Source organism: Symphalangus syndactylus, chromosome 6 (assembly GCF_028878055.3).
Source record: "Symphalangus syndactylus isolate Jambi chromosome 6, NHGRI_mSymSyn1-v2.1_pri, whole genome shotgun sequence".
Classification (NCBI taxonomy): Eukaryota; Metazoa; Chordata; class Mammalia; order Primates; family Hylobatidae; genus Symphalangus; species Symphalangus syndactylus.
This window is the reverse complement of record NC_072428.2, coordinates 100,140,968-100,149,359: the sequence shown is the minus strand read 5'-3', so window position 1 is coordinate 100,149,359 and position 8,392 is coordinate 100,140,968. Positions and strand designations below refer to the sequence as shown.

Sequence of the window (8,392 nt, the reverse complement as noted above, 5' to 3'; positions counted from 1 at the left end):
GTGGATTACTGAGATAACCACTTACAGTTCTTCCCATTAAGATTGGTCTGAGCCAAATTTTATCCTTAAACTAACTTTGACTATTCTCTCCTCCATCAGCTGGTTATAAAGGGTCCCCCATTAGGCCATAGCTATGAACTGAGGGAAAAGCTGGTTCAAGAGAGTCAGAAAACATGCGGGTCTGGACCACTTGCTCATCCTACTTAAGTCTGCATAACCCTTTGATTGCCTCCAGTCATGCCTAATCTATTATTTCCATTGTACTGTGACTTGATGTGTCTGATAGAATACAACTTTTAATGGACAATTCTGCTAACTGGTGTCTCCATTTTTTAATAGGTTCAATAGCTCACAAGGAGCTATTTTTCAAAAATGTTTATTATTCTTCACTATTGATAATCCTGAATGCTATGGGTCTATGTTGTGATTATTATATGGGAACTTCCCATGAACTCATAACTGTGTCCTTTCTAGCTATACCTTCCACAGGTAAGACCTGATGCAGACTTCTTTTCTGCTCTGGGTCCTACTTAAAGCTGGAAGCCTTTTACATTACTTAGAATATGGGTTGAAGAAGTATTCCCAAATGAGGAATATGCTGCCTCTACTATCTGAGGAAACTTAGCAAGTGTTATCCTTCCTTCATCATGATGAAAGATATCCTTTACCCTGGGATTTGTCATGGCATTTTTTATTTGCTATTTATTACCCTAAAGTAAAAAAAAAAAAAACACAAAACTTCATATTATTACCATATATTTTGCTGTTCACCTAATATTATGAAATGCTAGTTTTAAAGGCAAATATGAGAACATTTAATTCATATGAGGAATTGCCAAAATGACATAATTCATGTTTTCTAACTCATCATTGTATATATACCTCATTCTTTTCAGAAATGGAGATGCTCCATAAAACCCAACCATTTTAATTTTACTTGTTGATATGCACACGTTCTACCAATATTTTCTACCTTCAGCTTACTATGAGTCAGGAATGTCTAAAGGAAAGGAACATAGGTTACTCTCTTTTCTTCTACATCATCATTTTCAACATAAGTGGTTGATGAATGCAGGCAAGTAACAAGAGTAAGGCTGGAGATAAAAGGGCTCCCCGGACATTGTTTTTCTTAGAATGTAACTGCCTTCCTTCTGTGTTTAAAGCAGGTTTTGATTCAACTGGAAAATGTGGCCTTTGGGACCACATTACCTAGTCATAAGTGCAACACACTTGTATTCACTCTGAGTCTCAATGAATTCCCATGCTTCCTTGATCCACCAGATTTCCGTGCTCATGGAGCAATACAATGTGCAAATGGAATGACAAGAATGAGAGAGCACACAGATGGTGCCTACTCAATCTCCTCTGCTTGCATACATAGTCTTTGTTAAATCAGACATATAAAACACAGAATCAGTTGCGGCTTTCCTTGCATCACTGCTGGGATGAAGCTGATCCTACTGTAGGGCCATGAGTGGTTCATTAGGCAGATGAAGTATAGCTGTGAAGGAGACCTCCTCTTCACCGTGGCCAAGGAACCTATCATTAATGCATGGTACTCTGTGAATGGTGAGAGGCTGGGCATCTACATGGGCTATACCAGAGCTGTGTGGTATGTGGATGCTGACTGGGACACCAAGCAAGTCCTCACCCGTTCAGCTGACAACGATCTTTCGGCCTGTGAAACAGGGAAACAGCTGGCCCTACTCAAGACCAATTCAACTGTGTGGATCTTCAGTTTTGACTTTGGGGGCAATATCATCACGTTCTCCATGGAGAAGCAGAAAATCTGTCAGTGCTTTGTGAGCTTATTTGACCTGCAGGATCTGAGCCAGATTGACAGCAATGAGTGCTACCTGAAGATCCCTTGCAATGACTCTAAAATCACTAGTGCCATTTGGGGCTTCTGTGGGGAGTGCATCATTGCAGGCCATGAGAGTGGAAAGCTAAACCAGTATCGTGCCAAGTCTGGAGAGATGTTGGTGAAGGTTAAGGAGCACTCCCAGCAGATTAATGACATCCAGTTATCCAGGAATATGACCGTGTTTGTCACCGCATCCAAAGACAACACAGCCAAGCTTTTTGACTCTACAACTCTTCAACATCAGAAGACTTTCTGAACAGAAAGCCCCATCAGCTCAGCTACCCTCTCCCCCAACTATGACCATATTGTGCTGGGCGGTGGTCAGGAAGCCATGGATGTAACCACAACGTTCACCAGGATTGGCAAGTTTGAGTCCGGGTTCCTCCATTTGGCCTTTGAAGAAGAGTTCAGAAGAGTCAAGGGGCACTTTGGACCTATCAACAGTGTTGCCTTCCATCCTGATGGCAAGAGCTACAGCAGCGGCAGTGGCAGTGAGGATGGTTACATCCACAATCTACTACTTCGACCCACAGTACTTTGAATTTTTTTCAACCTCTACCTTTCATGAATTCTTATTTTTTTCTTTTTCTTTTTTATTATATTTAAGTTCTGGGATACATGTGCAGAATGTGCAGGTTTGTTACATAGGTACACGTGTGCCATGGTGGTTTGCTGCACCCATCAACCAATCATCTACATTAGGTATTTCTTCTAATGCTACCCCTCCCCTTGCCTCCCAGCCCCTGACAGGCCCTGCTGTGTGATGTTTCCCTCCCTGTGCCCATATGTTCTCATTGTTCAACTCCCACTTATGAGTGAGAACGTGTAGTGTTTGGTTTTCTGTGAATGATATCATGTCCCTTGCAGGGACATGAATAAAATACTTCGAATTTGAGTTTTAGGCATAAGAAGCTGGATCTCTATCTAGGCCAGGAAAGCTTCTCACATAATGTTTTGAACTCTGAGAAATAAATTCGTTTGGTAATTTAAAAAAAAAACAGAGTCAAAGAAAAAATAAGAATTTCATGATAATAACAACAGAGCATTAAACCAAGGACAGAACACTTCTGAGTGCAGAGGCAAATGATAGGCCCATGAAGCTGGTCCTGGTCGTAGGTTGCTTTGGAAGAAAACAGAGGAAGTCATTGCCATATACACTTGCCATAGTATTGCAGAGTACTTCCTTATCAAGACCTAGCTTCTTTTTTGGCCAATCAGAATCTGGTTTCCAGATCTGAGATTTGGCTCGGGTCTAGAAACTATTGTGACATTTTATTGAGATACCTGCCCTCATGCTCCAGGTCACTCATCCTTAATATATTTTATTATTACAATTGAGAAACAATCTTTGTTGTCCTACCCCTAGGAACTGAATAGCTTTCTGCGGGCCAGAGTCTCCTGGCTTCCACTTTGATTTTGCTGCTTATTACAGCAATTGTGCACACATTCCTTCTTATGGTTAAGCATGGCCACTTAGCATCTATTATTTTGGGATCTCCCTTGTTACCAATGAACCCAGTTCTATGACAGCATCTTCCACCATCTTCCCTGGCTTCCAAAAGATGGCCATCACTGAGTTTTTCAATTACATTGGTGCACTTCTCATCAGTGTATTCCAGATCACCGGTAAATCCAGTGTCCTCTGAGATCTCACGTGTAACCGTCGTCTGATGACTTACACAGTATATTCCTCTAGCATGCGTCTCTGAACCTTTTGAATCCCTTCTTTTACTACTTTTGATAAGAATTCTGGCACCTGTCTTGCATATAATATGGTCTATCACTTTCTTCATGCTGCTGAGAGCCCTCATGATATCATTATTTCCTGGGTCCTTGTTAGGGTGTGAAATTCTATATTATGGAAGACTTTCCCAATATTAATAAACTTTTTTTAATAAATCCTCCTTGATTCAGTACTCTCAGGATCAAATCCCATGCATCCTCTATTGCAGCCTACTGATATATGTTGCTGATATATATTCTGTACTGATATATGTTCTGTAGCTCCTTTGAGGTTGGTCTTTTTCTCTTCCAAAGGACCCAGGACTTTCCTTGTCAGGTTATATTGAGACATACTGGTGGCCAGAAGAGCAGATGGCAATAAATTCTGATAGTTTGTATTTTATTGCAAGAAACAATCATTTCCATCGTCTTTAAGCATAGGGAGTGCTAGCCTTTAATAGAAGGGAGTGAGCTACCACTGAAGGTGAAAGACTGAAGCTGAATCTAGTAATTTAAGTTTCAAGTGCATCAACATGAATGTCCCTATCTCACGCCTCAAGATCTCACTCCTTCCTAATCAAGGCCCTCATATTGGCATAGAAGGCCTTCCAGGATTGAAAATTCAACCTGTTCTCAACCTCTTAGCCCTGTAAAGGTAAAAATATGAAGTTCATCCTCACCTTCTTCAACCTTTCAGTTATGGGAGATGAGAATGTCTTTATTTGCTGCCAGGATTTTCACACTTAATGTTTCATTCGTGATTAATCAACCTCAGTCTTCCATTCTTTTTCTCCAGCACATTATATACTCCATCCAATTCTATAATTTCTGAAATCATTTTCTCAGCCTGAAACATTGCACCTGCCAATGAATTTCCTTCCACTTGTGAAGTTTTAACAATCACATTACTGCAGCATGCCAGTTCTCCCCACACTTCACATACCATCACAGCTGGATTCCTCATCTGCAGCCAGTCAGAAGGTGAAACAGCTCCAATATCTCCTTTCAGAGTCTGCCTCCTCAAACCCTTCTGGAGCCGACTCTATAGGTCAGATTCCTAAGAAAACAGACTCTGATGTGGAGATTTGCATTTAGAAAATGTATTAGTGACTACCCTTCAGATCAATATCTGGGAACATTTAAAAAAAAAAAAAAAACAGAAAGTAAAAGGAAGAAGTTTACCTCTGATGGAATTGCTACAAAAGGTGCAGCTGACACCAAGCTGAGGTGTAGTGCTCAAGAGGCTTTCACCGTTGTTTTGCTGTGAGGCAAGGGGTCTAGTCTTTTAAATTCCTTTATTGATCATTCACTGGATATGGCCTTTCCTTCGAGGGTAGTCATGACCTTGGGCAAGTCAGATCTCTTCAATCTGTGGAAACTTTCAACTAGGAGATACTCAAACATCCTGCAGCTGAGGAGAGTATGATAAAAGTCACTAAACTTGCTTCCACAGTTATTTTAGGAAATATCATTAAGAACTGATCCAATCCTAACCAATTTTAGTTTTCTTTAGTTCATTTGTTTGGTCATTTATAAAAATGAAATATATAAAATAAAATGAAAAGCTGACATTGTTTTCCAGAAACCCTCATTGACAGAAATGAAATTACTTAGATTTTCACCTCATTACTTTTCATAATGCAAAGAATGACAATATCCATATGTTCAAAAGTACTGATGCAAAGTCAGTAAGATGCAAAGTCAGTAAGCAAAAGCCATAGTCTTCTCACTCACCAAAATAACCTATTTGCCTCATTTTGATTTGTCTTAATAGGCTTAGTGTATCAACTAGTAAATTAGAGTCTCAGGCTTGGCAGGCAAACCACCTTCATCTCAGTCAATTTAGTTTGGCATTTACAGATAGTGTTTGAACACTTCAGTTTATCTTATTTCTGTTTTGTTAGTTTTTAAAAAATATGAAGTACTAGTTTTAACTGATATTCCGCCAGATTTTACAAAATTTAAATGAAAAATGTTTACTCTTTTGGTATACAGTTGTACGAATTTTCACAATTAGGTAGTGTGACTAACACCACCAACCGGAAAGGGAACAGTTCTATCAACTCATGAGTTTTTCTCATAATACCTCTTTCTATTTAAGCCTTCTGCTCGCTCTCTCTCTCTCTCTCTTATTTTTTTTTTTTTTTTAGACAGGATCTCACTCTGTTGCCCAAGCTGGAGTGCAGTGGTGCAATCTCTGCTCACTGCCACCTCTACCTCCTGAGCTCAAGTGATCTTTCCACTTCAGCTTCCCGAGTAGCTGGGACTACAAACATAAGCCATCACACATGGCTAATTTATTATTTTTTTTTGTAGAGATGAGGTCTTACTCTATTGCCCTGGCTGGTCTTGAACTCCTGATCTCAAGTGATCCTTCTACCATGACCTCCCAAAGGTCAAGGGATTACAGGTGTGAGCCACCACACCTGGCCTTCTGCTTCCTTTTAATGCTTAGTAAACACTATTTTCCATCCCTACAGTGATTTTTTTTTTCAAAATGTAATATATATTGACTCATATAGTATGTAAAATTTTGAGTCTAGATACTGTCACATAGCATAAAACATTTGAGATTCATTCATTTATACATAAATAGTTTGTTCCCTTTGTTTGCTGAGTAATATTCCATTTTTGGATGTATCACCACTTATTTCTCCTTCCCCTAGTGATATGGTTTGGACATTTGTCCCCTCCAAATCTCATATTGAAATGTGATTCCAAATGTAGGAGGTGGGGCCTAGTGGGACGTGTTTGGGTCATGGTGGTGGATCCCTTGTGAATGGGTTGGTGCCCTGCCTGTGAGTTCTTGTTCTACTCCTTCACATGAGATCTGGCTTAACAGTGTAGCACCACCCACTCTTCTCTCTTGGTCCTCTTGCCCTGTGGCCAGTTCCCCTTCCCCTTCTAACAAAATTGAAAGCTTCCTGAGATGCTAACCAGAAATGGTTACTGGCACCATGCTTCTTGTACAGCCTGCAGAACTATGAGCTGAGTAAACTTCTTTTCTTTATAAAATATCCAGACTCAGGTATTCCTTTATAGCAATACAAAGAAAACTAACACACCTGGTTAAGGAACATTGGCTTGTTTACAGTTTTTGGTGATTTTGAATAAAGCTCTTGAACAGGATACAAAATCCATCCTGTATTTATTTTATACATTTCATTTTTATAAATAACCAAATAAATGAACTAAAGAAAACTAGAGGCCGGGCGCGGTGGCTCATGCCTGTAATCCCAGCACTTTGGGAGGCCGAGGTGGGTGGATCACGAGGTCAGGAGATCGAGACCATCCTAGTTAACACGGTGAAACCCCGTCTCTACTAAAAATACAAAAAATTAGCCGGGCACGGTGGCAGGCGCCTGTAGTCCCAGCTACTCCGGAGGCTGAGGCAGGAGAATGGCGTGAACCTGGGAGGTGGAGCTTGCAGTGAGCCGAGATTGTGCCACTGCACTCCAGCCTGGGTGACAGAGCGAGACTCCGTCTCAAAAAAAAAAAAAAAAAAGAAAACTAAAATTGGTTAGGATTAGGTCATGTCCTAACGATAGTCCCTAAAATAGTTTTGGAAGCAGATAAAAGTCTTACATTTTATATGGGTAAATATTTAGAAATAGAATTTCTGGGTCACATGGTAAGAGTATGTTTAAATTTATATTAAATTTTTGAACTATTTTCAAAAGTGTATCTCAGCAATGTATGAAAGTTCTATTTGTTACCCGTACTCTGTAGCTCTTGGTTTTGTTAGTCTTGTTGTTTTAGCTGGCAATATATCTATTTAGGTTTACACTATGTGGTTTGTTTCACCTCATTTACATTGTAGTGTCACATTTCAAAACCTTTTCTTTGCTGTTTGCTTCTGCCCCTGGTATCCTCCTCGCAGGTGTTTGTGACTTAGGTGTTAGTTCAGATTGTAGTTCAATTCACAAAGCCTTTGTTATGTTTCTCAGATGCATTACATATATACATACAGTTTGAGGATGACCCTGAGGCTTGTATAGGTTCATACACAGAATTAGAGATCCTCTTCTCTATATGTCTCTTCTCCAGGATATCCTTCACATTTGTAGGCTCACAGAGTCCTTTTTTCCAGTTTCACTGGCAAGTGAGATGTTCTTTTAGCATTTTAACCTTCCACATTACTACACAGTTCCACCTGCTGAACCTATCTTTGGTGAAGTATTTAAAAAGAGAGACAGAGAAAAATAATAAGAATTCTTTCAATAGCTTTTGCCCCATTGGGACTCCTTTTCTTATTTCTCTACACAGAGAAATTATTTCCTCTTGAGTTTTAGATACAAAGCCACCTGCTCTGCAACTGTGCAGATCCATGGCCTTGGGAAGAAAGTGGTAGAGGAAAGAGAGACAGCGAGAGATAGCAAGAGATAGAGAAACAAAAGGGATTTCCTCCATACTTATCAGCTCACAAAGTCTCTTTTTCCCAGTTATCCAGGCAGGAGGATGGATTTCCCTAGGATGTTTTAATGTTTAGGCCTGTGGCTAAGTTTCTCAATTTGGGCCTGCCCTCAAGTCAAAGGCATGGGGTGGGGGTGGGGGTGGGGGTGGGGGGTAGGGGGCGGGGAACTGCAATTGTCAGTTGACTTCCCTCTAGAATCAGCCTGTTCCAATTGATATACAGAGTTGCTTTCTGTATTTTCTCCCACATAGGCTGTAGTGGGCTTCTTCTATCTTGGCTGTTACTGGAAGGTCTAGATCCTCTGTCCAACCAAGTTCACTGTAGGCAGCATCTTCCTGCTACAGTCTAGGTACCGTCTTCCCATGGCACACCATAGCATCTAGAACCAAGGA

General features: G+C 40.3%; 1 pseudogene; it reads left to right on the top strand.

Moving 5' to 3' along the window:
* Positions 1-1,445: 1,445 nt before the first annotated feature.
* Positions 1,446-2,433, top strand: LOC129485413 (eukaryotic translation initiation factor 3 subunit I-like; annotated as a pseudogene).
* Positions 2,434-8,392: the final 5,959 nt, after the last annotated feature.